Source organism: Mobula birostris, unplaced genomic scaffold, assembly GCF_030028105.1.
Source record: "Mobula birostris isolate sMobBir1 unplaced genomic scaffold, sMobBir1.hap1 scaffold_391, whole genome shotgun sequence".
NCBI classification, from domain to species: Eukaryota; Metazoa; Chordata; class Chondrichthyes; order Myliobatiformes; family Myliobatidae; genus Mobula; species Mobula birostris.
Genome location: NW_027276996.1, coordinates 402,892 through 430,381, shown reverse-complemented (window position 1 = coordinate 430,381; position 27,490 = coordinate 402,892). Strand labels below are relative to the sequence as shown.

Here is a 27,490-nt window from a genome sequence, read left to right as displayed (position 1 = left end):
GGGATGAGGAGGGAGTTCTGTGAGAGGGATGAGGAGGGAGTGCTGTGGGAGGGTTGGTGAATAGGGAGTGCTGTTGGCGGGATGAGGAGGGAGTGCATTGGGAGGAATGAGGAGGGACTGCTGTGGGAGGGATGAGAAGGGAGTTCTTTGGGAGGGATGAGGAGGCAGTGCTGTGGGAGGGATGAGAAGGGAGTTCTGTGGGAGGGATGAGGAGGGAGTTCTGTGGGAGGGATGAGGAGGGAGTGCTGTGGGAGGGTTGGTGAGGAGGGAGTTCTGTGGGAGGGATGAGAAGGGAGTTCTGTGGGAGGGATAAGGAGGAAGTGCTGTTATAAGGTTGGTGAGGAGGGAGTTCTCAGGGAGGTATGAAGAGGCAGTGCTGTGGGAGGGATGAGAAGGGAGTTCTGTGGGAGGGATTAGTAGGGAGTTCTGTGGGAGGGATAAGGAGGAAGTGCTGTTGTAAGGTTGGTGAGGAGGGAGTTCTGTGCGAGGGGTGAGGAGAGAGTGCAGTGGGAGTGATGAGAAGGGAGTGCTGTGGGAGGGGTGGTGAGGACGGAGGCTGTGGGAGGGTTGGTGAGGAGGGAGTGCTGTGGGAGGGATGAGAAGGGAGTTCTTTGGGAGGGCTGAGGAGAGAGTTCTGTGGGAGGGATAAGGAGGGAGTGCTGTGGGAGGGATGAGGAGGGAGTTCTGTGGGAGGGATGAGGAGGGAGTGCTGTGGGAGGGTTGGTGAATAGGGAGTGCTGTTGGCGGGATGAGGAGTGAGTGCATTGGGAGGAATGAGGAGGGACTGCTGTGGGAGGGATGAGAAGGGAGTTCTGTGGGAGGGATGAGGAGGGAGTGCTGTGGGAGGGTTGGTGAGGAGGGAGTTCTGTGGGAGGTATGAGGAGGCAGTGCTGTGGGAGGGATGAGAAGGGAGTTCTGTGGGAGGGATTAGTAGGGAGTTCTGTGGGAGGGATAAGGAGGCAGTGCTGTTATAAGGTTGGTGAGGAGGGAGTTCTGTGCGAGGGATGAGGAGAGAGTGCAGAGGGAGTGATGAGAAGGGAGTTCTGTGGGAGGGGTGGTGAGGAGGGAGTGCTGTCGGAGGGATGAGGAGGCAGTGCTGTGGGAGGGTTGGTGAGGAGGGAGTGCTGTGGGAGGGATGAGGGGGGAGTTCGGAGGGAGGGATGAGGAGTGAGTGCTATGGGGGGAATGAGGAGGGAGTGCTATGGGGGGAATGAGGAGGGAGTGCTATGGGGGGAATGAGGAGGGAGTGCTATGGGAGGGATGAGAAGGGAGTTCTTTGGGAGGGATGAGGAGAGAGTTCTGTGGGAGGGATAAGGAGGGAGTGCTGTGGGAGGGATGAGGAGGGAGTTCTGTGGGAGGGACGAGGAGGGTGTGCTGTGGGAGGGTTGGTGAATAGGGAGTGCTGTTGGCGGGATGAGGAGGGAGTGTTATGGGAGGAATGAGGAGGGACTGCTGTGGGAGGGATGAGAAGGGAGTTCTGTGGGAGGGATGAGGAGGGAGTGCTGTGGGAGGGTTGGTGAGGAGGGAGTTCTGTGGGAGGTATGAGGAGGCAGTGCTGTCGGAGGGATGAGAAGGGAGTTCTGTGGGAGGGATGAGAAGGGAGTTCTGTGGGAGGGATAAGGAGGAAGTGCTGTTATAAGGTTGGTGAGGAGGGAGTTCTGTGGGAGGGATGAGGAGAGAGTGCAGTGGGAGTGATGAGAAGGGAGTGCTGTGGGAGGGTTGCTGAGGACGGAGGCTGTGGGAGGGTTGGTGAGGAGGGAGTGCTGTGGGAGGGATGAGAAGGGAGTTCTTTGGGAGGGCTGAGGAGAGAGTTCTGTGGGAGGGATAAGGAGGGAGTGCTGTGGGAGGGATGAGGAGGGAGTTCTGTGGGAGGGATGAGGAGGGAGTGCTGTGGGAGGGTTGATGAGAAGGGAGTTCTGTGGGAGGGATGAGGAGGGAGTTCTGTGAGAGGGATGAGGAGGGAGTGCTGTGGGAGGGTTGGTGAATAGGAAGTGCTGTTGGCGGGATGAGGAGGGAGTGCATTGGGAGGAATGAGGAGGGACTGCTGTGGGAGGGATGAGAAGGGAGTTCTGTGGGAGGGATGAGGAGGCAGTGCTGTGGGAGGGATGAGAAGGGAGTTCTTTGGGAGGGATGAGGAGAGAGTTCTGTGGGAGGGATAAGGAGGGAGTGCTGTGGGAGGGATGAGGAGGGAGTTCTGTGGGAGGGATGAGGAGGGAGTGCTGTGGGAGGGTTGGTGAATAGGGAGTGCTGTTGGCGGGATGAGGAGGGAGTGTTATGGGAGGAATGAGGAGGGACTGCTGTGGGAGGGATGAGAAGGGAGTTCTGTGGGAGGGATGAGGAGGGAGTGCTGTGGGAGGGATGAGGAGGGAGTTCTGTGGGAGGTATGAGGAGGCAGTGCTGTGGGAGGGATGAGAAGGGAGTTCTGTGGGAGGGATGAGAAGGGAGTTCTGTGGGAGGGATAAGGAGGAAGTGCTGTTATAAGTTTGGTGAGGAGGGAGTTCTGTGCGAGGGATGAGGAGAGAGTGCAGTGGGAGTGATGAGAAGGGAGTGCTGTGGGAGGGTTGCTGAGGACGGAGGCTGTGGGAGGGTTGGTGAGGAGGGAGTGCTGTGGGAGGGATGAGAAGGGAGTTCTTTGGGAGGGATGAGGAGAGAGTTCTGTGGGAGGGATAAGGAGGGAGTGCTGTGGGAGGGATGAGGAGGGAGTTCTGTGGGAGGGATGAGGAGGGAGTGCTGTGGGAGGGTTGGTGAATAGGGAGTGCTGTTGGCGGGATGAGGAGGGAGTGCTATGGGAGGAATGAGGAGGGACTGCTGTGGGAGGGATGAGAAGGGAGTTCTGTGGGAGGGATGAGGAGGGAGTTCTGTTATAAGGTTGGTGAGGAGGGAGTTCTGTGGGAGGGATGAGGAGAGAGTGCAGTGGGAGTGATGAGAAGGGAGTGCTGTGGGAGGGTTGCTGAGGACGGAGGCTGTGGGAGGGTTGGTGAGGAGGGAGTGCTGTGGGAGGGATGAGAAGGGAGTTCTTTGGGAGGGCTGAGGAGAGAGTTCTGTGGGAGGGATAAGGAGGGAGTGCTGTGGGAGGGATGAGGAGGGAGTTCTGTGGGAGGGATGAGGAGGGAGTGCTGTGGGAGGGTTGATGAGAAGGGAGTTCTGTGGGAGGGATGAGGAGGGAGTTCTGTGAGAGGGATGAGGAGGGAGTGCTATGGGAGGGTTGGTGAATAGGGAGTGCTGTTGGCGGGATGAGGAGGGAGTGCATTGGGAGGAATGAGGAGGGACTGCTGTGGGAGGGATGAGAAGGGAGTTCTGTGGGAGGGATGAGGAGGCAGTGCTGTGGGAGGGATGAGAAGGGAGTTCTTTGGGAGGGATGAGGAGAGAGTTCTGTGGGAGGGATAAGGAGGGAGTGCTGTGGGAGGGATGAGGAGGGAGTTCTGTGGGAGGGATGAGGAGGGAGTGCTGTGGGAGGGTTGGTGAATAGGGAGTGCTGTTGGCGGGATGAGGAGGGAGTGTTATGGGAGGAATGAGGAGGGACTGCTGTGGGAGGGATGAGAAGGGAGTTCTGTGGGAGGGATGAGGAGGGAGTGCTGTGGGAGGGATGAGGAGGGAGTTCTGTGGGAGGTATGAGGAGGCAGTGCTGTGGGAGGGATGAGAAGGGAGTTCTGTGGGAGGGATGAGAAGGGAGTTCTGTGGGAGGGATAAGGAGGAAGTGCTGTTATAAGTTTGGTGAGGAGGGAGTTCTGTGCGAGGGATGAGGAGAGAGTGCAGTGGGAGTGATGAGAAGGGAGTGCTGTGGGAGGGTTGCTGAGGACGGTGGCTGTGGGAGGGTTGGTGAGGAGGGAGTGCTGTGGGAGGGATGAGAAGGGAGTTCTTTGGGAGGGATGAGGAGAGAGTTCTGTGGGAGGGATAAGGAGGGAGTGCTGTGGGAGGGATGAGGAGGGAGTTCTGTGGGAGGGATGAGGAGGGAGTGCTGTGGGAGGGTTGGTGAGGAGGGAGTTCTGTGGGAGGTATGAGGAGGCAGTGCTGTGGGAGGGATGAGAAGGGAGTTCTGTGGGAGGGATGAGGAGGGAGTTCTGTGGGAGGGATGAGGAGGAAGTGCTATGGGGGAATGAGGAGGGAGTGCTGTGGGAGGGTTGGTGAGGAGGGAGTTCTGTGGGAGGGTTGGTGAGGAGAGAGTTCGGGGAGAGAATGACAAGGGAGTTCTGTGGCAGGGATGAGGAGGGAGTTCTGTGGACGGGATGAGGAGGGAGTTCTGTGGCAGGGATGAGGAGGGAGTGCTGTGGGAGGGTTGGGAGGAGGGAGTGCTGTGGGAGGTTTGGTGAGGAAGGAGTTCTCTGGGAGGTTTGGTGAGGAGGGAGTGCTGTGGGAGGGATGAGAATGGAGTTCTGTGGGAGGGATGAGAAGAGAGTTCTGTGGGAGGAATGAGGAGGAAGTGCTATGGGGGAATAAAGAGTGAGTGCTGTGGGAGGGTTGGTGAGGAGGGAGTTCGGTGAGAGAATGAGAAGGGAGTTCTGTGGGAGGGATGAGGAGGGAGTGCTGTGGGAGGGATGAGAATGGAGTTCTGTGTGAGGGATGAGAAGGGAGTTCTGTGGGAGGGATAAGGAGGGAGTTCTGTGGGAGGGATGAGGAGGGAGTTCTGTGGGAGGGATGAGGAGTGCTGTGGGAGGGATGCGGAGGGAGTTCTGTGGGAGGGTTGGTGAGGAGGGAGTGCTGTGGGAGGGATGAGGAGGGAGTTCTGTGGGAGGTATGAGGAGGAAGTGCCGTGGGGGAATGAGGAGGGAGTGCTGTGGGAGGGTTGGTGAGGAGGGAGTTCTGTGGGAGGGTTGGTGAGGAGGGAGCTCTGTGGAAGGGATGAGGAGGGAGTGCGGTGGGAGGGCTGAGGAGAGAGTGCTGTGGAAGGGTTGGTGAGGAGGGAGTTCTGTGCGAGGGATGAGGAGAGAGTGCAGTGGGAGTGATGAGAAGTGCTGTGGGAGGGTTGGTGAGGACGGAGGCTGTGGGAGGGATGAGAAGGGAGTTCTTTGGGAGGGATGAGGAGAGATTTCTGTGGGAGGGATAATGAGGGAGTTCTGTGGGAGGGATGAGGAGGGAGTGCTTTGGGAGGGATGAGGAGGAAGAGCTGTGGGAGGGATGAGGAGGGAGTTCTGTGGGAGGGATGAGGAGGGAGTTCTGTGGGAGGGATGAGGAGGGAGTTCTGTGGGAGGGATGAGGAGGAAGTGCTATGGGAGGAATGAGGAGGGAGTGCTGTGGGAGGGTTGGTGAGGAGGGAGTTCTGTGAGAGTGATGATTAGGGAGTGCTGTGGACGGGATGAGGAGGGAGTGCTGTGGGAGGGATGAGGAGGGAGAGCTGTGGGAGGGATGAGGAGTGCTGTGGGAGGGATGAGGAGGGAGCTCTGTGGGAGGGTTGGTGAGGAGGGAGTGCTGTGGGAGGGATGAGGAGGGAGTTCTGTGGGAGGGATGAGGAGGAAGTGCTATGTGAGGAATGAGGAGGGAGTGATGTGGGAGGGTTGGTGAGGAGGGAGTTCTGTGGGAGGGATGAGGAGGGAGTGCTGTGGACGGGATGAGGAGGGAGAGCTTTGGGAGGGATCAGGAGTGCTGTGGGAGGGATGAGGAGGGAGTTCTGTGGGAGGGTTGGTGAGGAGGGAGTGCTGTGGGAGGGATGAGGAGGGAGTGCTGTGGGAGGGATGAGGAGGGAGTTCTGTGGGAGGGATGAGGAGGGAGTTCTGTGGGAGGGACGAGGAGGGAGTGCTGTGGGAGGGTTGGTGAATAGGGAGTGCTGTTGGCGGGATGAGGAGGGAGTGTTATGGGAGGAATGAGGAGGGACTGCTGTGGGAGGGATGAGAAGGGAGTTCTGTGGGAGGGATGAGGAGGGAGTGCTGTGGGAGGGTTGGTGAGGAGGGAGTTCTGTGGGAGGTATGAGGAGGCAGTGCTGTGGGAGGGATGAGAAGGGAGTTCTGTGGGAGGGATGAGAAGGGAATTCTGTGGGAGGGATAAGGAGGAAGTGCTGTTATAAGGTTGGTGAGGAGGGAGATCTGTGGGAGGGATGAGGAGAGAGTGCAGTGGGAGTGATGAGAAGGGAGTGCTGTGGGAGGGTTGCTGAGGACGGAGGCTGTGGGAGGGTTGGTGAGGAGGGAGTGCTGTGGGAGGGATCAGAAGGGAGTTCTTTGGGAGGGCTGAGGAGAGAGTTCTGTGGGAGGGATAAGGATGGAGTGCTGTGGGAGGGATGAGGAGGGAGTTCTGTGGGAGGGATGAGGAGGGAGTGCTGTGGGAGGGTTGATGAGAAGGGAGTTCTGTGGGAGGGATGAGGAGGGAGTTCTGTGAGAGGGATGAGGAGGGAGTGCTGTGGGAGGGTTGGTGAATAGGGAGTGCTGTTGGCGGGATGAGGAGGGAGTGCATTGGGAGGAATGAGGAGGGACTGCTGTGGGAGGGATGAGAAGGGAGTTCTGTGGGAGGGATGAGGAGGCAGTGCTGTGGGAGGGATGAGAAGGGAGTTCTTTGGGAGGGATGAGGAGAGAGTTCTGTGGGAGGGATAAGGAGGGAGTGCTGTGGGAGGGATGAGGAGGGAGTTCTGTGGGAGGGATGAGGAGGGAGTGCTGTGGGAGGGTTGGTGAATAGGGAGTGCTGTTGGCGGGATGAGGAGGGAGTGTTATGGGAGGAATGAGGAGGGACTGCTGTGGGAGGGATGAGAAGGGAGTTCTGTGGGAGGGATGAGGAGGGAGTGCTGTGGGAGGGATGAGGAGGGAGTTCTGTGGGAGGTATGAGGAGGCAGTGCTGTGGGAGGGATGAGAAGGGAGTTCTGTGGGAGGGATGAGAAGGGAGTTCTGTGGGAGGGATAAGGAGGAAGTGCTGTTATAAGTTTGGTGAGGAGGGAGTTCTGTGCGAGGGATGAGGAGAGAGTGCAGTGGGAGTGATGAGAAGGGAGTGCTGTGGGAGGGTTGCTGAGGACGGAGGCTGTGGGAGGGTTGGTGAGGAGGGAGTGCTGTGGGAGGGATGAGAAGGGAGTTCTTTGGGAGGGATGAGGAGAGAGTTCTGTGGGAGGGATAAGGAGGGAGTGCTGTGGGAGGGATGAGGAGGGAGTTCTGTGGGAGGGATGAGGAGGGAGTGCTGTGGGAGGGTTGGTGAATAGGGAGTGCTGTTGGCGGGATGAGGAGGGAGTGCTATGGGAGGAATGAGGAGGGACTGCTGTGGGAGGGATGAGAAGGGAGTTCTGTGGGAGGGATGAGGAGGGAGTTCTGTTATAAGGTTGGTGAGGAGGGAGTTCTGTGGGAGGGATGAGGAGAGAGTGCAGTGGGAGTGATGAGAAGGGAGTGCTGTGGGAGGGTTGCTGAGGACGGAGGCTGTGGGAGGGTTGGTGAGGAGGGAGTGCTGTGGGAGGGATGAGAAGGGAGTTCTTTGGGAGGGCTGAGGAGAGAGTTCTGTGGGAGGGATAAGGAGGGAGTGCTGTGGGAGGGATGAGGAGGGAGTTCTGTGGGAGGGATGAGGAGGGAGTGCTGTGGGAGGGTTGATGAGAAGGGAGTTCTGTGGGAGGGATGAGGAGGGAGTTCTGTGAGAGGGATGAGGAGGGAGTGCTATGGGAGGGTTGGTGAATAGGGAGTGCTGTTGGCGGGATGAGGAGGGAGTGCATTGGGAGGAATGAGGAGGGACTGCTGTGGGAGGGATGAGAAGGGAGTTCTGTGGGAGGGATGAGGAGGCAGTGCTGTGGGAGGGATGAGAAGGGAGTTCTTTGGGAGGGATGAGGAGAGAGTTCTGTGGGAGGGATAAGGAGGGAGTGCTGTGGGAGGGATGAGGAGGGAGTTCTGTGGGAGGGATGAGGAGGGAGTGCTGTGGGAGGGTTGGTGAATAGGGAGTGCTGTTGGCGGGATGAGGAGGGAGTGTTATGGGAGGAATGAGGAGGGACTGCTGTGGGAGGGATGAGAAGGGAGTTCTGTGGGAGGGATGAGGAGGGAGTGCTGTGGGAGGGATGAGGAGGGAGTTCTGTGGGAGGTATGAGGAGGCAGTGCTGTGGGAGGGATGAGAAGGGAGTTCTGTGGGAGGGATGAGAAGGGAGTTCTGTGGGAGGGATAAGGAGGAAGTGCTGTTATAAGTTTGGTGAGGAGGGAGTTCTGTGCGAGGGATGAGGAGAGAGTGCAGTGGGAGTGATGAGAAGGGAGTGCTGTGGGAGGGTTGCTGAGGACGGAGGCTGTGGGAGGGTTGGTGAGGAGGGAGTGCTGTGGGAGGGATGAGAAGGGAGTTCTTTGGGAGGGATGAGGAGAGAGTTCTGTGGGAGGGATAAGGAGGGAGTGCTGTGGGAGGGATGAGGAGGGAGTTCTGTGGGAGGGATGAGGAGGGAGTGCTGTGGGAGGGTTGGTGAGGAGGGAGTTCTGTGGGAGGTATGAGGAGGCAGTGCTGTGGGAGGGATGAGAAGGGAGTTCTGTGGGAGGGATGAGGAGGGAGTTCTGTGGGAGGGATGAGGAGGAAGTGCTATGGGGGAATGAGGAGGGAGTGCTGTGGGAGGGTTGGTGAGGAGGGAGTTCTGTGGGAGGGTTGGTGAGGAGAGAGTTCGGGGAGAGAATGACAAGGGAGTTCTGTGGCAGGGATGAGGAGGGAGTTCTGTGGACGGGATGAGGAGGGAGTTCTGTGGCAGGGATGAGGAGGGAGTGCTGTGGGAGGGTTGGGAGGAGGGAGTGCTGTGGGAGGTTTGGTGAGGAAGGAGTTCTCTGGGAGGTTTGGTGAGGAGGGAGTGCTGTGGGAGGGATGAGAATGGAGTTCTGTGGGAGGGATGAGAAGAGAGTTCTGTGGGAGGAATGAGGAGGAAGTGCTATGGGGGAATAAAGAGTGAGTGCTGTGGGAGGGTTGGTGAGGAGGGAGTTCGGTGAGAGAATGAGAAGGGAGTTCTGTGGGAGGGATGAGGAGGGAGTGCTGTGGGAGGGATGAGAATGGAGTTCTGTGTGAGGGATGAGAAGGGAGTTCTGTGGGAGGGATAAGGAGGGAGTTCTGTGGGAGGGATGAGGAGGGAGTTCTGTGGGAGGGATGAGGAGTGCTGTGGGAGGGATGCGGAGGGAGTTCTGTGGGAGGGTTGGTGAGGAGGGAGTGCTGTGGGAGGGATGAGGAGGGAGTTCTGTGGGAGGTATGAGGAGGAAGTGCCGTGGGGGAATGAGGAGGGAGTGCTGTGGGAGGGTTGGTGAGGAGGGAGTTCTGTGGGAGGGTTGGTGAGGAGGGAGCTCTGTGGAAGGGATGAGGAGGGAGTGCGGTGGGAGGGCTGAGGAGAGAGTGCTGTGGAAGGGTTGGTGAGGAGGGAGTTCTGTGCGAGGGATGAGGAGAGAGTGCAGTGGGAGTGATGAGAAGGGAGTGCTGTGGGAGGGTTGGTGAGGACGGAGGCTGTGGGAGGGATGAGAAGGGAGTTCTTTGGGAGGGATGAGGAGAGATTTCTGTGGGAGGGATAATGAGGGAGTTCTGTGGGAGGGATGAGGAGGGAGTGCTTTGGGAGGGATGAGGAGGAAGAGCTGTGGGAGGGATGAGGAGGGAGTTCTGTGGGAGGGATGAGGAGGGAGTTCTGTGGGAGGGATGAGGAGGGAGTTCTGTGGGAGGGATGAGGAGGAAGTGCTATGGGAGGAATGAGGAGGGAGTGCTGTGGGAGGGTTGGTGAGGAGGGAGTTCTGTGGGAGGGATGATTAGGGAGTGCTGTGGACGGGATGAGGAGGGAGTGCTGTGGGAGGGATGAGGAGGGAGAGCTGTGGGAGGGATGAGGAGTGCTGTGGGAGGGATGAGGAGGGAGCTCTGTGGGAGGGTTGGTGAGGAGGGAGTGCTGTGGGAGGGATGAGGAGGGAGTTCTGTGGGAGGGATGAGGAGGAAGTGCTATGTGGGGAATGAGGAGGGAGTGATGTGGGAGGGTTGGTGAGGAGGGAGTTCTGTGGGAGGGATGAGGAGGGAGTGCTGTGGACGGGATGAGGAGGGAGAGCTTTGGGAGGGATCAGGAGTGCTGTGGGAGGGATGAGGAGGGAGTTCTGTGGGAGGGTTGGTGAGGAGGGAGTGCTGTGGGAGGGATGAGGAGGGAGTGCTGTGGGAGGGATGAGGAGGGAGTTCTGTGGGAGGGATGAGGAGGGAGTTCTGTGGGAGGGATGAGGAGGGAGTGCTGTGGGAGGGATGAGGAGGGAGTGCTGTGGGAGGGATGAGGAGGGAGTGCTATGGGGGAATGAGGAGGGAGTGCTGTGGCAGGGTTGGTGAGGAGGGAGTTCTGTGGGAGGGATGAGGAGAGAGTGCTGTGGGAGGGTTGGTGAGGAGGGAGTTCTGTGGGAGGGATGAGGAGGGAGTGTTGTGGGAGGGATGAGGAGTGCTGTGGACGGGATGAGGAGGGAGTGCTGTGGGAGGGATGAGGAAGGAGAGCTGTGGGAGGGATGAGGAGAGAGTTCTGTGGGAGGGATAAGGAGGGAGTGCTGTGGGCGGGATGAGGAGGGAGTTCTGTGGGAGGGATGAGGAGGGAGAGCTGTGGGATGGATGAGGAGTGCTGTGGGAGGGATGAGGAGGGAGAGCTGTGGGATGGATGAGGAGTGCTGTGGGAGGGATGAGGAGGGAGTTCTGTGCGAGGGTTGGTGTGGAGGGAGTGCTGTGGGAGGGATGAGGAGGGAGTTCTGTGGGAGGGATGAGGAGGAAGAGCTATGGGGGAATGAGGAGGGAGTGCTGTGGGAGGGTTGGTGAGGAGGGAGTTCTGTGGGAGGGATGAGGAGGGAGTGCGGTGGGAGGGATGAGGAGAGAGTGCTAAGGGAGGAATGAGGTGGGAGTTCTGTGGGAGGGATGAGGAGGAAGTGCTATGTGGGAATGAGGAGGGAGTTCTGTGGGAGGGATGAGGAGGGAGTGCTGTGGGAGGGTTGGTGAGGAGGGAGTGCTGTGGGAGGGTTGGTGAGGAGGGAGTTCTGTGGGAGGGATGAGGAGGGAGTGCTGTGGGAGGGTTGGGAGGAGGGAATGCTGTGGGAGGGTTGGTGAGGACGGAGGCTGTGGGAGGGATGAGAAGGGAGTTCTTTGGGAGGGATGAGGAGAGATTTCTGTGGGAGGGATAATGAGGGAGTTCTGTGGGAGGGATGAGGAGGGAGTGCTTTGGGAGGGATGAGGAGGAAGAGCTGTGGGAGGGATGAGGAGGGAGTTCTGTGGGAGGGATGAGGAGGGAGTTCTGTGGGAGGGATGAGGAGGGAGTTCTGTGGGAGGGATGAGGAGGAAGTGCTATGGGAGGAATGAGGAGGAAGTGCTGTGGGAGGGTTGGTGAGGAGGGAGTTCTGTGGGAGGGATGATTAGGGAGTGCTGTGGACGGGATGAGGAGGGAGTGCTGTGGGAGGGATGAGGAGGGAGAGCTGTGGGAGGGATGAGGAGTGCTGTGGGAGGGATGAGGAGGGAGCTCTGTGGGAGGGTTGGTGAGGAGGGAGTGCTGTGGGAGGGATGAGGAGGGAGTTCTGTGGGAGGGATGAGGAGGAAGTGCTATGTGGGGAATGAGGAGGGAGTGATGTGGGAGGGTTGGTGAGGAGGGAGTTCTGTGGGAGGGATGAGGAGGGAGTGCTGTGGACGGGATGAGGAGAGAGAGCTTTGGGAGGGATCAGGAGTGCTGTGGGAGGGATGAGGAGGGAGTTCTGTGGGAGGGTTGGTGAGGAGGGAGTGCTGTGGGAGGGATGAGGAGGGAGTGCTGTGGGAGGGATGAGGAGGGAGTTCTGTGGGAGGGATGAGGAGGGAGTTCTGTGGGAGGGATGAGGAGGGAGTGCTGTGGGAGGGATGAGGAGGGAGTGCTATGGGGGAATGAGGAGGGAGTGCTGTGGCAGGGTTGGTGAGGAGGGAGTTCTGTGGGAGGGATGAGGAGAGAGTGCTGTGGGAGGGTTGGTGAGGAGGGAGTTCTGTGGGAGGGATGAGGAGGGAGTGTTGTGGGAGGGATGAGGAGTGCTGTGGACGGGATGAGGAGGGAGTGCTGTGGGAGGGATGAGGAAGGAGAGCTGTGGGAGGGATGAGGAGAGAGTTCTGTGGGAGGGATAAGGAGGGAGTGCTGTGGGCGGGATGAGGAGGGAGTTCTGTGGGAGGGATGAGGAGGGAGAGCTGTGGGATGGATGAGGAGTGCTGTGGGAGGGATGAGGAGGGAGAGCTGTGGGATGGATGAGGAGTGCTGTGGGAGGGATGAGGAGGGAGTTCTGTGCGAGGGTTGGTGTGGAGGGAGTGCTGTGGGAGGGATGAGGAGGGAGTTCTGTGGGAGGGATGAGGAGTAAGAGCTATGGGGGAATGAGGAGGGAGTGCTGTGGGAGGGTTGGTGAGGAGGGAGTTCTGTGGGAGGGATGAGGAGGGAGTGCGGTGGGAGGGATGAGGAGAGAGTGCTAAGGGAGGAATGAGGTGGGAGTTCTGTGGGAGGGATGAGGAGGAAGTGCTATGTGGGAATGAGGAGGGAGTTCTGTGGGAGGGATGAGGAGGGAGTGCTGTGGGAGGGTTGGTGAGGAGGGAGTGCTGTGGGAGGGTTGGTGAGGAGGGAGTTCTGTGGGAGGGATGAGGAGGGAGTGCTGTGGGAGGGTTGGGAGGAGGGAATGCTGTGGGAGGGTTGGTGAGGAAGGAGTGCTATGGGAGGGATGAGGAGGGAGTTCTGTGGGAGGGATGAGGAGGGAGTGCTGTGGAAGGGTTGATGAGGAGGGAGTTCTGTGGGAGGGATGAGGAGGGAGTGCTGTGGGAGGGATGAGGAGGGAGTGCTGTGGGAGGGTTGGTGAATAGGGAGTGCTGTTGGCGGGATGAGGAGGGAGTGCTATGGGAGGAATGAGGAGGGACTGCTGTGGGAGGGATGAGGAGGGAGTGCTGTGGGAGGGTGGGTGAGGAGGGAGTTCTGTGGGAGGTATGAGGAGGCAGTGCTGTGGGAGGGATGAGAAGGGAGTTCTGTGGGAGGGATTAGTAGGGAGTTCTGTGGGAGGGATAAGGAGGAAGTGCTGTTATAAGGTTGGTGAGGAGGGAGTTCTGTGCGAGGGATGAGGAGAGAGTGCAGTGGGAGTGATGAGAAGGGAGTTCTGTGGGAGGGGTGGTGAGGAGGGAGTGCTGTCGGAGGGATGAGGAGGCAGTGCAGTGGGAGGGTTGGTGAGGAGGGAGTGCTGTGGGAGGGATGAGGGGGGAGTTCTGAGGGAGGGATGAGGAGGGAGTGCTATGGGGGGAATGAGGAGGGAGTGCTATGGGGGGAATGAGGAGGGAGTGCTGTGGGTGGGATGAGGCGGGAGTGCTATGGGGGGAATGAGGAGGGAGTGCTGTGGGAAAGATGAGGAGGGAGTGTGGTGGGAGGGATGAGGAGAGAGTGATATGGGAGGAATGAGCTGGGACTGCAGTGGGAGGGTTGGTGAGGAGGGAGTTCTGTGGGAGGGATAAGGAGGGAGTGCTGTGGGAGGGTTGGTGAGGAGGGAGTTCTCTGGGAGAGTTGGTGAGGAGGGAGTGCTGTGGGAAGGAATAGGAGAGAGTTCTGTGGGAGGGCTGGTGAGTGGGGTATTCTGTGGGAGGGATGAGAAGGGAGTTCTGTGGGAGGGATGAGGAGGAAGTGCTATGGGGGAATGAGGAGGGAGTGTTGTGGGAGGGTCGGTGAGGAGGGAGTGCTGTGGGAGGGATGAGAATGGAGTTCTGTGGGAGGGATGAGAAGGGAGTGCTGTGGGAGGGATGAGGAGGGAGTTCTGTGGGAGGGTTGGTGTGGAGGGAGTGCTGTGGGAGGGATGAGGAGGAAGTGCTATGGGGGAATGAGGAGGTAGTGCTGTGGGAGGGTTGGTGAGGAGGGAGCTCTGTGGAAGGGATGAGGAGGGAGTGCGGTGGGAGGGATGAGGAGAGAGTGCTGTGGAAGGGTTGGTGAGGAGGGAGTTCTGTGGGAGGAATGAGGAGGGACTGCTGTGGGAAGGATGAGAAGGGAGTTCTGTGGGAGGGATAAGGAGGGAGTGCTGTGGGAAGCATGAGAAGGGAGTTCTGTGGGAGGGATTAGTAGGGAGTTCTGTGGGAGGGATAAGGAGGCAGTGCTGTTATAAGGTTGGTGAGGAGGGAGTTCTGTGCGAGGGATGACGAGAGAGTGCAGTGGGAGTGATGAGAAGGGAGTGCTGTGGGAGGGTTGGTGAGGACGGAGGCTGTGGGAGGGTTGGTGAGGAGGGAGTGCTGTGGGAGGGATGAGAAGGGAGTTCTTTGGGAGGGATGAGGAGTGCTGTGGGAGGGATGAGGAGGGAGAGCTGTGGGAGGGATGAGGAGGGAGTGCTGTGGGAGGGATGAGGAGGGAGAGCTGTGGGAGGGATGAGGAGGGAGTTCTGTGGGAGGGATGAGGAGGGAGTGCTGTGGGAGGGATGAGGAGGGAGTGCTGTGGGAGGGATAAGGAGGGAGTTCTGTGGGAGGGATGAGGAGGGAGTGCTGTGGGAGGGATGAGGAGGGAGTTCTGTGGGAGGGATGAGGAGTGCTGTGGGAGGGATGAGGAGGGAGTGCTGTGGGAGGGATGAGGAAGGAGAGCTGTGGGAGGGATGAGGAGTGCTGTGGGAGGGATGAGGAGGGAGTTCTGTGGAAGGGTTGGTGAGGAGGGAGTGCTGTGGGAGGGATGAGGAGGGAGTTCTGTGGGAGGGATGAGGAGGAAGTGCTATGTGGGGAATGAGGAGGGAGTGATGTGGGAGGGTTGGTGAGGAGGGAGTGCTGTGGGAGGGTTGGGAGGAGGGAGTGCTGTGGGAGGGATGAGAAGGGAGTTCTTTGGGAGGGATGAGGAGGGAGAGCTGTGGGAGGGATGAGGAAGGAGTTCTGTGGGAGGGATGAGGAGGGAGTGCTGTGGGAGGGAATGAGGAGGGAGTGCTGTGGGAGGGAATGAGGAGGGAGTGCTGTGGGAGGGATGTGGAGGGAGTGCTATGTGAGGGATGAGGAGGGAGTTCTGTGGGAGGGATGAGGAGGGAGTGCTGTGGGAGGGATGAGGAGGGAGAGCTGTGGGAGGGATGAGGAGTGCTGTGGGAGGGATGAGGAGGGAGTTCTGTGGGAGGGATGAGGAGGAAGTGCTATGTGGGGAATGAGGAGGGAGTGATGTGGGAGGGTTGGTGAGGAGGGAGTTCTGTGAGAGGGATGAGGAGGGAGTGCTCTGGGAGGGATAAGGTGGCAGTGCTGTGGGAGGGTTGGTGAGGAGGGAGTTTTGTGGGAGGGATGAGGAGGGAGTGCTGTGGGAGGGTTGGTGAGGAAGGAGTTCTCTGGGAGGTTTGGTGAGGAGGGAGTGCTGTGGGAGGGATGAGAAGGGAGTTCTTTGGGAGGGATGAGGAGTGCTGTGGGAGGGATGAGGAGGGAGTGCTGTGGGAGGGATGAGGAGGGAGTTCTGTGGGAGGGATGAGGAGGAAGTGCTATGTGGGGAATGAGGAGGGAGTGATGTGGGAGGGATGAGAAGGGAGTTCTGTGAGAGGGATGAGGAGGGAGTGCTGTGGGAGGGTTGGTGAGGAGGGAGTTCTGTGGGAGGGTTGGTGAGGATGGAGTTCTGTAGGAGGGTTGGTGAGGAGGGAGTGCTGAGGGAGAGATGAGGAGGGAGTTCTGTGGGAGGGGCAAGTAGGGAGTGCTATGGGATGGATGAGGAGGGAGTGCTGTGGGAGGGTTGGTGAGGAGGGAGTTCTGTGGGAGAGTTGGTGAGGAGGGAGTGCTGTGGGAGGGATGAGTGAGTTCTGTGAGAGGGATGAGGAGGGAGTGCTGTGGGAGGGTTGGTGAGGAGGGAGTGCTGTAGGAGGGATGAGGAGGGAGTGCTGTGGGAGGGATGAGGAGGGAGTGCTGTGGGAGGGATGAGGAGGGAGTGCTGTAGGAGGGTTGGTGAGGAGGGAGTTCTGTGAGAGGGATGAGGAGGGAGTGCTCTGGGAGGGATAAGGTGGCAGTGCTGTGGGAGGGTTGCTGAGGAGGGAGTGTTGTGGGAGGGATGAGGAGGGAGTGCTGTGGGAGGGATGAGGATTGCTGTGGGAGGGATGAGGAGGGAGTGCTGTGGGAGGGTTGATGAGGATGGAGTGCTGTGGGAGGGATGAGGAGGGAGTGCTGTGGGAGGGTTGGTGAGGAGGGAGTGCTGTGGGAGGGTTGGTGAGGAGGGAGTGCTGTATGGAGGGATGAGAAGGGAATTCTTTGGGTGGGATGACGAGAGAGTGCTATGAGAGGCATGAGAATAGAGTTCTGTGGGAGGGATGAGGAGGGAGTTCTGTGGGAGGGATAAGGAGGGAGTTCTGTGGGAGGGATGAGGAGGGAGTTCTGTGGGAGGGATGAGGAGGGAGTGCTGTTGGAGGGTTGATGAGGAGCGAGCTCGGTGAGAGGGATGAGGAGGGAGTTCTGTGAGAGGGATGAGGAGGGAGTGCTGTGGGCGGGATGAGGAGGGAGTGCTATGGGAGGAATGAGGAGGGACTGCTGTGGGAGGGTTGGTGAGGAGGGAGTTCTGTGGGAGGGATGAGGAGGGAGTTCTGTGGGAGGGATGAGGAGGGAGTTCTGTGGGAGGGATGAGGAGGGAGTGCTGTGGGAGGGTTGATGAGGAGGGAGTTCTGTGGGAGGGATAAGGAGGGAGTTCTGTGGGAGGGATGAGGAGGGAGTTCTGTGCAAGGGATGAGGAGGGAGTGCTGTTGGAGGGTTGATGAGGAGCGAGCTCGGTGAGAGGGATGAGGAGGGAGTTCTGTGAGAGGGATGAGGAGGGAGTGCTGTGGGCGGGATGAGGAGGGAGTGCTATGGGAGGAATGAGGAGGGACTGCTGTGGGAGGGTTGGTGAGGAGGGAGTTCTGTGGGAGGGATGAGGAGGGAGTTCTGTGGGAGGGATGAGGAGGGAGTTCTGTGGGAGGGATGAGAAGGGAGTTCTGTGGGAGGGATGAGAAGGGAGTGCTGTGGGAGGGATGAGGAGGGAGTTCTGTGGGAGGGATGAGGAGGGAGTTCTGTGGGAGGGATGAGGAGGGAGTGCTGTGGGAGGGATGAGAAGGGAGTGCTGTGGGAGGGATGAGAAGCGAGTGCTGTGGGAGGGATGAGGATTGCTGTGGGAGGGATGAGGAGGGAGTGCTGTGGGAGGGTTGATGAGGAGGGAGTGCTGTGAGAGGGATGAGGAGGGAGTGCTGTGGGAGGGTTGATGAGGAGGGAGTGCTGTGGGAGGGATGAGGAGGGAGTGCTGTTGGAGGGTTGATGAGGAGGGAGCTCGGTGAGAGGGATGAGGAGGGAGTTCTGTGAGAGGGATGAGGAGGGAGTTGTGTGGGCGGGATGAGGAGGGAATGCTATGGGAGGAATGAGTAGGGAGTGCTGTGGGAGGGATGACGAGGGACTGCTGTGGGAGGGATGAAGAGGGAGTTCTGTGTCAGGGATGAGAAGGGAGTTCTGTGGGAGGGTTGGTGAGGAGGGAGTTCTGTGGGAGGGATGAGGAGGGAGTGCTCTGGGAGGGATGAGAAGGGAGTTCTGTGGGAGGGATGAGGAGTGAGTTCTGTGGGAGGGATGAGGAGTGAGTTCTGTTGTAGGGTTGGTGAGGAGGGAGTTCTGTGGGAGGGATGAGGAGGGATATCTGTGGGAGGGATGAGGAGGGAGTTCTGTGGGTGGGATGAGGAGGGAGTGCTGTGGGAGGGTTGATGAGGAGGGAGTTCTGTGGAAGGGATGAGGAGGGAGTTCTGTGGGAGTGATGAGGAGGGAGTGCTGTGGGAGGGTTGGTGATGAGGGACTGCTGTGGGAGGGTTGGTGAGGAGGGAGTTCTGTGGGAGGGATGAGAAGGGAGTTCTGTGGGAGGGATGAGGAGTGAGTTCTGTGGGAGGGATGAGGAGTGAGTTCTGTTGTAGGGTTGGTGAGGAGGGAGTTCTGTGGGAGGGATGAGGAGGGATATCTGTGGGAGGGATGAGGAGGGAGTGCTATGGGAGGAATGAGATGGGACTGCAGTGGGAGGGTTGGTGAGGAGGGAGTCTGTGGGAGGGTTGAGGAGGGAGTGCTGTGGGAGGGTTGGTGAGGAGGGAGTTCTCTGGTAGAGTTGGTGAGGAAGGAGTGCTATGTGAGGGATGAGGAGGGAGTTCTGTAGGAGGGATGAGGAGGGAGTTCAGTGGGAGGGATGAGGAGGGAGTGCTGTGGGAAGGATATGAAGGGAGTTCTGTAGGAGGGATAAGGAGGGAGTGCTGTGGGAGGGTTGGTGAGGAGGGAGTTCTCTGGGAGAGTTGGTGACGATGGGTGCTGTGGGAGGGTTGGTGAGGAGGGAGTGCAATGGGAGGGATGAGGAGGGAGTTCTGTGGGAGGGATGAGGAAGGAGTTCTGTGGGAGGGATGAGGAGGGAGTGCTGTGGACCCCAATAACCCCTCACTCCCGTTGGTATAGAGCACAGAACAGTGCTACATAGTAACAGGCCCTTCAGCTGATAATGTAGGTGCTTAACACCAAGCCAAAATAAACCACGTCCCTTCAGCCTGCCCATGTCCTCTTTCCTCTATTCCCTGTACATGCACATGTCTGTCTGATCACCTCTATCATAGCTTCCCCCATCACCACTCCTGGCAGCACACCTACCACTCGCTAGGTCAATAGTATGCCTCATACATCTTCTTTCATACCTGTCCACTGGCACTGGACATTCTGACCCTGGGAAAATGTTAGCAACTTCTTACTCTCTCTAATTTCTCTATTGTTTGAACAGCCGCCAGTCGGAGGTCAGGAGTGAGAGAAGTTACTCATCAGGTTGGTGAAGGTGCTTTAAAATGCTGTGTTTTGTGGGAGTTTTGGTGTTTGAATAGCAGCCCGTTGGAGGTCCGGATTCATTAGAAGGTGCAATTGCAAATTAAAGCAAGGCAGGGGTGAGCAGAGCAGCCTTTCTTGGAGGGGACAGTGTTAGAACGGAAATTTTGGGACTTGAGGCTTGAAGCTTCAGCAAGGAAATGCTAGAATGAGAGAAGGTGAAAAGCTGTAGGTAGATTTTTTCAGTTTATTTGTTGTTTCCTTCATAATTGCACAGTTAAAACAGTAGAAATGCCATGTAGGATAGTTGAATGTTCCTGTTGCAGATGTGGGAAGGCAGGGAGACCTCCAATATCCCTGAAGGCTACACCCACAAGAAGTCAACTCAGCCGCAGCCTCTAACACTCCATGTTAAGGAGCTGGAGCTGGATCACTTGGGAGGCAGAGGTGGTGATTTACAGGACACGGGAAACTGGTGACAGTCGGGATGGGGAAAGGTGTTGAACAGCCAGTGCAGGGTAGCTCTGGCCATCCCCCTCAACAACATGTACTACTTTGGATACTATCAGTGGGGCGGGGGACTGTTGCAGAAATGACCTAGAAGAGGGAAGTCTGATCCTCAGAAGGGAAGAAGAGAGAAAAGGCAACCAGTGGATTTGTTAATCAGGGAACAGAAAGGAGGTTCTGTGGATGAGAATGAGATTTCCTAATGGTATGTTGCCTCCTAGGTACCAGGGTCCAGGATGCCTTAGATTGAGTCAGCAGAATTCTTAATTGGGAGGGTCAGCAGCCAGAGGTTGCGGTCCATGTAGGTACCAATGACATATGTAGGAAGAGGGATGAGGTTCTGCAAAGTGTGTTCAGGGAGTTAGGTGCTAAGTTAAGGGTTGTGATCTCAGGATTGCTAATTGTGCCCTGTGACAGTGAGGCCAGAAATAGGAAGGTCAAGCAGCTTAACATGTGACTAAGAACTTGTTGTAGAAGGGAGTCCTTCAGAATTTTGTATCATGGGGCTCTCTTCCAGGGTAGGTGGGACCTGTACAGAAGAGACTGGAGGAGGGCTAGTACAATGTACAAATGGGAAGGTCTGCTAGTGCTGTGTGTGGGAACGGGGTGGTTCGGGATGCAGGGGGCCAGGAACCAGAGTGCCAGAACTGATAGTAGAGTGGCTGAGGAGACAGATGTTGTTATCTGACAAAGTCAGGATCCAAAAGGTTGAGCATGGCGGGACTAATGTTCTGACCGGTGTATATTTCAATGCAAGGAGTATTGTAGGAAAGGCAGAGGAGCTCAGGGCACAGATCAGGGCATGGAATTATGATATTGTAGCCATTAGTGAGACTTGGCTGCTGGACTGGCAGCTCAGTGTTCTGGGTTCTGTTGCTTTAGACGCGACAGAGCGAGAGCGATTAAAGGAGGCGAGTGATGTTTATAACTAGCCAGGGAAATGTGATGACAATGCTCTGTCAGGACAGATTGCAGAGGCATCATTGGTGAACTGAGGAATAAACAAAGTTTGAAAACTTTAATAAAATAAACAACCCAGCATTCCACGGGATTTAAATGAAAACATTTGTGGAGAGATCACCAACTGTTGCAAGAATGTTGTAGTTATCAATTTCATCAGCTTTGCCTCTAACTTCCACATTACCCTGAAGTTCACTAGCCCTATTTCTGACACCTCCCATCCCTTTCTCAATCTAGATTTGAATCCTTGGAGACAAACAGTCAACTGACATCTTTACAAACCTACCATTTCCCACAGTTATCTTAACTTTACCTCTTCCCACCCTGTCTCCTGTAAAAATGCTGTTCCCTTTTCTCAGTTTCTTCGTCTCTGCCACAACTGTTCCCAGGATGAGGCTTTCCTTTCCAGGACATCAGCGATGTCCTCCTTCTACAAAGAAAGGGTTTCTCTTCCTCCACCATTGATGCTTCCCTCACCCACATCTCTCCACTTCCAGCACAACTGCGCTCACCTCATCTTCCCACCATCTTTACAGTGATAGAGATCCTCTTGTCCTTACCTACCCCCCAATGAGCCTCCAAATCTAGCACATCATCCTCCGCAAGTCCACTCTCTCCAAAGGGATCACACCACCAAACGTATCTTTACCTCACCACACCCTCTCCGCTGTTCTCTGGCATCACTCCCTCCGTGATTCTCTTGTCCATTCATCCTTCCCCACTAATGCCTGCCGGCACTTATCCCTGCTTATGGCCAGAGTGCTGCACCTGCCTCCTCATTTCCAAACAGACCTCTCAGGTGAGGCAACACTTCACCTGTGAATCTACTATGGTCATCTGTTGTGTCTGCTGCTTCTGATGCAGCCTCCTCTGCATTAGTCTGAGAACCATCGCAAATAGGGGGACCGCTTCATCGAGCACCTCTGCTCCATCTGCCAAAGGCAAAACTTGCTGGTGTCCAAACATTTTAATTCCAATTTCCATTCTGGTTCCAACATTCCAGTCTATGACCTCCTCTTGTGCCAAGATGAAGCTACCCTCAGGGTGGAGGAGCAACACCTTATATTCTGTCTGACCTGATGGTGTGAATATTGATTTCTTCCAGTAAAAAATTCCCTCTCCCTCCCCTCTTCCTCCATTCCCCACTCTGGTCTTGTACCTTCTCACCACCCTCTGTGTCCCTTCCTCCTTCCCTTTCTCCTATAGTCCACTCTCTTCTACCTTTCCTCCTCAGAAGTTTATCTTCCCAACCCATCTGGCTTCACAAATCACCTTCTACAGTGCCTATAAAAAGTATTCACCCCCCCCCCCCAGAAGTTTTCATGTTTTATTGTTTTACAACATTGAATCACAGTGGATTTAATTTGGCTTTTTTGACACTGGTCAACAGAAAAAGACTCTTTTGCATCAAAGAGAAAACAGATCTTTACCAAGTGATTTAAATGAATTACAAATATAAAATACAAAATAATTGATTGCATAAGTATTCACCCCCTTCAACTCAGTATTTAGTAGATGCACCTTTGGCAGCAATTACACCCTTGAGTCTGTGTGGACAGGTCTCTATCAGCTTTGCACATCTGGACACTGCAATTTCCCCCCATTCATCTTTACAAAACTGCTCATTCTCTTTCAGATTGCATGGGAATTGTGAATGAACAGCCCTTTTCCAGTCCAGCCACAAATTCTCATTTGGATTGAGGTCTGAACTCTGACTTGGCCACTTTGTTGTTTTTAAGCCATTTCTGTGTAGGTCATCGTCTTGCTAGAGAACAAATCTTCTCCCAAGTCGCTGTTCTCTTGTAGACGGCATCAGGATTTCCCTGCATTTATTTTACCCCATCTTCACAAGCCTTCTGGGGCTGCTGCAGTGAAACAACCCCACAGCACACCACTATGCTTCACGGTAGGGGTGGTGTGCTTTTGATCATGTGCGGTGTTTGGTTTATGCCAAACATAGCGTTTAGTCCAGTGGCCAAAAAGCTCAATTTTGGTTCATCAGAACATAAAACCTTCTTCCAGCTGACTTCAGAGTCTCCCACATGGCTTCTAGCAAACTCTAGCCAAGATTTCATTGAGTTTTTTTTCCAACAGTGGCCACTCTCCCATAAAGCTGCGACTGGTGAAACACCCGGGCAACAGTTGTTTAATGTGCAGTCTCTCCCATTAAATCCATTGTGATTCAATGTTGTAAAACAATAAAACATAAAGACTTCCAAGGGAGGGGGTTGCGAATACTTTTTATAGGCACTGTAGCTGTCTTCATTCCCCTCCCCTGACATCTTTATTCAGTAGCTTCTCCTTCCTTTTCAATCCTGAAGAAGGGTCTCGGCCCGAAACACCGTCAGATTATTCCTCCAGCATTTTGTGTGTGTTGTTTCAGATTTCCAGTATCTGTAGACTTTCTCTTGTTTAAAAGGTTGCTATAATAGGCGATTCCAACTTTGACTGGGACCTTCATACTGTAAAAGGACTAGATGGGATAAAGTTTGCCAAATGTGTTCAGAAAAGTTTCCTTTGTCAGTACATAGAGGTCCCAATGACAGAAATGTGCAACACTTGATCTCCTATTGGGAAATGAGACAAGACAGGTGACAGAAGATTGTGTAAGGGAACACTTCACATCTGGTGATCATAATGCCAATAGTTTCAATGTAATTATGTATCAGGACACCTGTGCAGGGATCCAATTGCAGACCCAGTATTATGCACACAGTGATATTAATTGAGTAACAGATTCTGAGATGCAAAGTTGGCATCAAAGTTCAGGCAGAGATCAAAACATCCAGAGAAATCCAAAAACCAGAATTGGGAAACAGGCAGAGTCAATATTCAGACGGCCAGAGTACAGACACGAATGCTGGAAAGACTCAGGAAAATTCACTAGCACAGTCTGGGAGCAAACAGGTGAAAACACAGGACTGAAATACACTGAGCAGTAAACAGCGAGGCAGATGATAGGTGGAGCACAATGAGACACAGGTGGCAGCAATACAGGTAATAATGAGAAACAGGTGAGAGACGGAGTACTCAGTAATACAGGGGCCGGAGTAGAGCAGGGGCAGGGACAGGAGCACATGGCAATACAAAATCACAGACTGACAGCTGGGGGGAAAACACACAAAAAGGCAGAGTTCAACTGGAAGTACTGACAATACCCCCACCTCTACAGACACCTCCAGGTGGAGCTGGGTGCTGGTGATGAAAGTTCCTGATGAGAGAGGGGTCCAGGATGTTACAGGTGGGGACCCAGCACCTCTCCTCAGGACCGTAGCCCTCCCAGTCCCAGTCCAAGGCACTGGAGGCCACGGTCCTGGTGGTGAACATCCAGCATGAAGGCCTCTGACCCATTGATGACCTGTGGGGTGGGGGGTTGTCTGGGGACAGGACACAGGGGGCAGCTCATGAAAGGCTCGATCCGGACACATGGAAGGTGGGATGAATGCGGCGGACAGTGGAGGGGCGCTTGAGACGGACGGCAGCAGGGCTGATGACTTTAGCTATTGGAAAGAGGCCAGTGAAGCGAGGGGCGAGCTTGCAGGAATCCACCTTGAGGGGCAGGTCTTGGATTGAAAGCCACACACGCTGTCCCTGGCAGTAACATGGGGCCTTGGAGTGATGGAGGTCAGCTTGACGCTTGATCCTGGCAGAGGCACGGAGAAGGGCAGAGCGAGTGGGCCTCCACGTCTGCTGACAATGGAGGATGAATGCCTCGGCAGATGGAACACCAAGCTCCTCCTCCTGGGCAGGAAACCATGGAGGTTGGTAGCCAAGGCAGCACTCGAAGGGGGACAGACCGAAGGATGAGGATGGATGAGAGTTAATGGTGTACTCGGCCCAGGGTAGCTGCTGACTCCACGCAGAGGGGTTCTGGGAGACCAGACACTGCAATACTGTCTCTAGCTGTTGGCTGGCCGGCTCGGTCTGGCCATTGGTCTGAAGGTGGAATCCTGAAGACAGACTCAGGCACCCAGAAAATTATAGAATGCCCTCCAGAAGTTGGATGTGAGTTGAGAGTCCCTGTCTGACACATCTACAGGTAAACCATGCAACTTAGAAACATGCGGTACCAGTAAATCGGCTGTTTCTTTGGCCGAGGGGAGTTTAGGTAAAGGAATGAAGTGTACAGACTTGGAGAAATGATCAACTACTGTGAGAATGGTGGTATTACCATCTGATGGGGGAAGACCGGTGACAAAATCCAGGGCAATGTGGGACCAGGGTCTCTTGGGGATAGACGGCGTTGTAACAGACCAGCAGGTGACCGGTTAGAGTTCTTGCCTTGAGCACAGACCGGGCAGGTTGAGACAAAGTTGCGGATGTCACCTCCCATGGAGGGTCACCAGAACGGCAGACTGATGAAGGCCTGAGCACACTTGGTTCCAGGGTGACAGAATAACTGGGAAGAATGACCCCACTGCAATACCTGTGAGCAGACAGAGTTGGGAACATAAACACGGTTAGTGGGGCATTGACTAGGGGCTGTTGAGCAGCTGCACCCTGGCTTCAATGTCCCATTACACTGCACCCACGAGACAGTGAGCAGGGAGGATGACATCGGGGACCTCAGGGGTCTGAGAGGAAGGAGATCTTCAGGAAGAAGGCATCAGGTTTTCCATTCTTGGAAGCTGGGTGGAAGGACAGAGTAAAATTGAATCTTGAGAAAAACAGGGACCAACGAGCTTGATGGGAGTTGAAACACTTGGCCGTACGGATATATTCCAGATTCTTGTGATCAGTCCAGACTAAGAATGGCACCTTGGCTCCCTCCAGCCAATGCCTCCGCTCCTCCAGAGCCAGCTTCACAGCCGCAGATTCTGGTTTCTGACATTGTAATTCTGCTCTGTGGGAGTGAGGTGGTGAGAGAAGGTGGTTCAGGGGTGTAGCTTCTCATCTTTGGCGGAGCGCTGGGAGAGGACAGCTCCTACACCGATATCAGATGCATCCATCTCCACAATGAACTGCCGGTCAATGTCGGGTTGAATCGGGATGGGGGCAGAGGTGAAACGTTCCTTCAGGTCAGAGATGCTTTTTCAGCTGCAGGGGACCGGGAGAATCTGACAAACAATGAGATAAAAGCAGTGAGTGGTGCAGCCAGTGTACTGTAATTTCTGATGAAGTGGCAATAGAAGTTAGCAAAGCCCAAGAAGCGTTGCAACTCCCGATGAGTGGAGGGTTGGGGCCATTCGACCACCGCCTTGACCTTCTGTTGGTCCATCTGAATGGAACTGGCTAGAATTACATACCCCAGGAAGGAGACTATTGCGATGAAACTCACATTCCTCAGCCTTCACAAAGAGCTGGTTCTCCAGAAGGCGCTAGAGAACTCTGCACACATGAACTGTGTGTTCAGCAAGAGACTCAGAAAAAAAACTCAAAATGTTGAGATACACAAAAATAAATTGGTTCAGCATGTCCCTGAGAAAGTCATTTACCCGGGCTCAGAAACCAGCATGGGCATTGGTGAGACCGAATGGCATGACCAGATACTCGTAATGGCCTGAGGTGGTGTTGAAGGCCGTCTTCCACTTGTCCCCTTCACGGATGTGGACAAGATGATAGGCGTTATGGAGATCAAGCTTGGTGAAAACTGAGGCTCCTTGCAGTAGTTCAAATGCCAAGGTCATGAGTGGAAGAGGGTAACGGTAATTACCAGCGTCTTCATTCAGTCCCTGGTAATCAATGCATGGATGCAAGGAGCCATCCTTCTTTTCAACAAAGAAAAATCAGCACCAGCAGGGGAGGAAGATGGCTGAATAATGCCTGCAGCCAGAGACTCTGAGTGTACTTATTCATGGCTTCAGTTTCAGGTATGGACAGGGAATACAGGTGGCCCCTTGGGGGAGATTTGTCAGGCAAGAGGTCAATGGCGCAATCATATGGACGATGAGGCAGTAGGGAAGTGGCCCAAGATTTGCTGAACACAGCCTTGAGGTCCATGTATCCAGGTCCGGAAATTCCTCGGGGGGATCTGGGCTTGGAGACAAGGGGATTTGAGCATGGCGGAAGCAGTGGGAGGGGGTGACAGAATGGGCTCCAGCCCTCAAACTTGTGACTGAGCCAGTCAATGTGGGGGTTGTGTCTGATTAACCAGGGATGACTAAGGACAATGGGAGCTTGAGGAGAGTCAATAACATAAAGTGTTAACTATTCATGATGATTACTGGATAAACCGGGGCCGTGACATGGGTGATGTTAGCCAGTTTCTGACCATTCAAGGCCTTGTCCATCAATGGTGACTGGAGATGTGGATAATCCCAACCGGGCAGCCAAGCTGGAATCAATAAAACACCCCTCCACACCTGAATCGACCAAGACGGAGACTGCTCGCCGTTGGACGCTTCACTCCAGAGAAGCAGGTATGAGAATGAGTGGCGTCGAGGAGGGGTGGACAGGGGTCACACTCACTGGTACTCCTCGTCCTACTAGTGAGCGCTGGCTTTTACTGGGCAGGTGGAGATGAAGTGGTCTGGTTGGCCACAGTACAGACAGGAGTGGGTGCTGATTCTCCTTGTCTTTCAGTCAGCGTCAGGCAGTCACGGTCAGCCTTCATAGCTTCAGGCTCTGGAATGGGAATTGTAGATGGGGGCAAATGGCAAGACAACGTTGACTAACGAGGAGCTTGGAACTCACCCAGTGCCCCCAGGACCCTCTGGAACCCCTCCCTCTGTGACGCTGCTGAAAGCAAACATCAGTATGGATGGCCAAATCCACCAGGGCTTCAAGGGTGGTAGGAAGGCCCTGGGTGACCAGCCCACCTTTGTGTCTTCGGAGAGGCCATTCAGGAAGATATTGTATTGTGGCTCCGAGTTCCAGCCGCTGGAGGTGGCTAGGGTCCGGAACTCTATGGCGTAATCTAACACACATCTGCGCTCCTGGTGCATGTGCAGTATTTCACGGGCAGCCTCTCTCCCATGTTTGGAGCGATCAAACACTTTTCTCTTTTTCTCAGAAAATAACTGAAAACTAATGCAGAAAGGGGAGCCTGCCTCCCAGATGGCTGTTCCCATTCTCTCGCCCGACCGGACAGTTCAGTGATGACGTAGGCTACCTTGGCTCGATCAGACGGACATGTTGTTGGTTGTAATTCAAAAATGAGGGTGCACTGGGAAAGAAAAGAGCAGGAGGTACCGGACTCACCTGAGTACTTTTCTGGAGGAGGCAGATAGGGCTCTTGGACGGGAGGAGTATGCAAGAACACGGAGGGAGGCCAATCGCAGAATGTTGATGGGCGCTCTGGGACAGCTGGAGTGACTGAGTTTGGGCCACAAGATTGGCTACATTGGCAGAAAGCGACTCCACTGCCCTGAACAGGGAGTCCAGCTGGTTCTGGTGTCTCCCCAGCATCACTCCCTGTTCCACGGCAGCTCTCAGGCAATCAGGGTCTGCTGGATCCTTTCTGGTCAGATTGTACTGTCAGGACGCTGGTGCAGGG

At 55.7% G+C, this 27,490-nt stretch overlaps 1 protein-coding gene across 4 annotated transcripts in view; it reads left to right on the top strand.

The window, feature by feature from the left end:
* LOC140193115 (chemerin-like receptor 1) overlaps window positions 1-27,490 on the top strand; it is a 54,091-nt gene that overhangs the window by 22,105 nt on the left and 4,496 nt on the right. For 2 of the 4 annotated variants that reach the window (XM_072250526.1, XM_072250525.1), the window contains exon 3: window positions 18,551-18,591. The exons of the other annotated variants lie outside the window; for them this stretch is intronic. The gene's annotated coding sequence lies outside the window, so the exon portion shown is untranslated. The remainder of the gene's footprint in view (window positions 1-18,550; window positions 18,592-27,490) is intronic. 4 annotated transcript variants of the gene reach the window in all.